A 2,993-nucleotide genomic window follows, 5' to 3' on the forward strand; every position below is an offset into this window, starting at 1 on the left:
TCTTTACCTATATAGTATCACCAAAAACGAATATTTTTTTTAAATCTCGTTTTTTTCAAAGATTACAATTTCTCGTCTCCTTTCAAATATCTACATTTTTTTTTCTATTTTTGTCTTTTTCTTTTCTTTTCCTTCAAAGATCACAATGTTCTCATCTCCTTTTTTTTCAAATATTCACTTTTTTTCTATTTTTGTCTTTTCTTTTCTTTTCCTTCAAAGATCACAATTTTCTTATCTCCTTTTTTTCAAATATCCACATTTCTTTCTATCTCTCTTCGTCTTTTTCTTCCTTTTATTTATAGATCACAATTTACCTTTTTATCAAACATCCACACTTTTCTCTCTCTCTTTGTCTTCTCCTTATTTTTCCTTCAAAGATCACAACTTTTCCATCTCTATAAATCCGTTTTTCTCCTTCTCTGTCTCCAAGCGTGGTCGTTCAAAGTCGTACAGAGTGGAAACCTGTCGTGGGTCGTCTGCCAGGTCGTCAGTTTACACAACAACGTGCACCCTCGTCCTCCAGTGCCATCCAGTGTCACCTCAGCTTGAAATGGCGGAAGTGTATGCAAATGGCACTTCATTATTACCTTCTAGTTCTGAAGAGTGAGAGAGAGAAAAAGGAGGGAGAGGGAGGGAGGGAGGAAGAGAGAGGGAGGGAGGGATGGGGGAGGGAGGGAGGGATGGGGGAGGGAGAGAGGAGGAGAGGGAGGGAGAGAGGGGTGGGGGAGGGGAGGGAGGGAGAGAGGGAGGCAGGGAGGAGAGAGGGAGGAAGAGAGGGAGAGGGAGAGGGAGAGAGAGAGAGAGAGAGAGAGAGAGAGAGAGAGAGAGAGAGAGAGAGAGAGAGAGAGTGAGATGGAGAGAGAGGGGGGGGCGAGAGGGAGAGAGAGAGAGAGAGAGAGAGAGAGAGAGAGAGAGAGAGAGAGAGAGAGAGAGAGAGAGAGAGAGAGAGAGAGAGAGAGAGAGAGAGAGAGGAGGAGAGAGAGAGAGAGAGAGATAGAGGAAGGGAGAGAGGGAGAGAGAGAGAGGAAGGGAGGGAGGGAGAGAGAGAGAGAGAGAGAGAGAGAGAGAAGGGAGGGAGGGGGGCGAGAGGAGAGAGAGAGAGAGATACAGGTAAATACAGAAATAGATAGATTAAAGGTGAAAGAGGGAGATGCAAAGAGAGACAGACAGAGTTTAAAATAAATCATATTAATATCCAAGAAGTTCGGTTTGTTCTCTAGTTGTGTCGACTAAATCCAATTTGGAGATTATGCTAGGTTAAATGCATCTATTGTTATTGTTATCCCTATCATTATCATCATCATTACCATTATCAAAATTATCATCACTACTATCATTATCCTTATCATTATAATATTTTTTGCTATCTTTATCATAATCATCAGTTATTATTATTATCATTACCAAAATCATTATCAACATTAACGTTATCATCATTATTATTATCATTATTGTTATAATGATAATGATTACAATTATCATCAATTTCTTCATTATTATTGCTATAGTTACTATTATTACTAATTTTTATAATCATTATCATTTATTTATTTTCTAGGTGTTACAGGCAAGCTTTATATAATACTTGTCCCTTAATCAAATCACTTAAAAGAAAGAGAGAAAGAAAGAAAAACGAAGCACGAAAGAAAAGGAAAGAAAAAAAATAGAACGACAAAAGAAAAAAAGGAAAAAGATAATACACACAACACAATTTAAAGAGGAATGAGAAATTGACAAGGATGCTCGAGTCTGCACGTGGACGAACAACACGTGGCGGTTAAGTTAGGCCCCGGAGTCAAAGAAAATGGGAGAAACAGAAAATGGAAATAAGAAGGGAAACGGATAAAGAGAAAATGGGAAAAGGGGGAAAAAGAGAAAATTGGGGGGGGGGGAAGGAAAAAAGAGGTGAGGGAGTATCAGATGTGTGTGTGTGTGCGTGTGTGTGAGAGAGAGGGAGTGTGAGTGTATGTGCGTGTGTGTTTGTACGTCTATGTGTGCGTGTGAGTGTATGTACGTGAGTGTGTGTGTGTATGTGCGCACATACGTGTAGATACTAATAGATATATCAATAAACAAAAAGGACAAAAAACTACAAAACTTAAAACATTAAATAATAAAAAAAAAAAAACACACAACACTTAATTTGCTTCCCGTCACCAGGGCGGCGTAAGTGAAGGGCCCAATCACCGTTTAAAAAAAATGACAATAAAAAAAAGATCTTGCTTGACGCCCGCTTGGCAACTTTAGCTGAGAGAAACTTGGCCAAACGTGATATTGGCCACGTGGCGAAAGTGTTGTCATTAGTGTCCTTCTCATGAACATTATCGTTAATATTATACCGTTAATGCCTTGTGATATGATGATGAAGATGATAATGATTGTGACGATGATAAGGTGATAGTAGAAATAGTATTAGAAAAAAATGATAATAACAATGATAAACTGTAATCCTATCGGCCATTATCAGTATAAAAAACTACAACAAAATCTAACAGCATCAACACGACTACCAGTCATATAAATATTCAAACCCATATTTGGAATTCAGTAACTTGACCTCATTTCACACAGCAACTGGACTGAATTTGGCAAAGAGATTTATTCATTCCCAACATACCATAGCGACGTAAAGCGGTGTGTAAGCGACCGACCCGCAGGTTATTCTCACCAACAAAAGATCTTTATTTTGGCGCTTTTTTTTCTATTTCAGTTGTTTTCTTTTTATTTCAGAACATAAATAAACAAGTAAATTGCTGATTACATAAAAAAGACATGAGAAAATGAAAATGAATAAAAGAAATAGCATATACTAGTATTCTATGTCTGTAATATCATTCGAAATATGTTAATATTGATGATAACGAAAACTAATATCAGCAAAAATATAGTTAATTACAATTATCGTAAAAATAATCATAACTATAAGATAAAGATGGTAATGATAACAGTGATAATAATGATGATATTAATAACAATAATATTGATAATAATAT

At 36.8% G+C, this 2,993-nt stretch overlaps 1 protein-coding gene across 2 annotated transcripts in view; it reads right to left on the reverse strand.

The window, feature by feature from the left end:
• Positions 1-406: 406 nt before the first annotated feature.
• LOC113804948 (phosphatidylinositol transfer protein beta isoform) overlaps positions 407-2,993 on the reverse strand; it is a 20,581-nt gene continuing 17,994 nt past the window's right edge. The window contains exon 10 of one of the 2 annotated variants that reach the window (XM_070139621.1): positions 407-544. The gene's annotated coding sequence lies outside the window, so the exon portion shown is untranslated. Of the gene's footprint in view, positions 597-2,993 lie in introns of both variants that reach the window. The other variant, XM_070139622.1, reaches the window with a different exon arrangement.

The sequence above is a fragment of the Penaeus vannamei genome, chromosome 3, assembly GCF_042767895.1.
Source record: "Penaeus vannamei isolate JL-2024 chromosome 3, ASM4276789v1, whole genome shotgun sequence".
Lineage (NCBI taxonomy): Eukaryota > Metazoa > Arthropoda > Malacostraca > Decapoda > Penaeidae > Penaeus > Penaeus vannamei.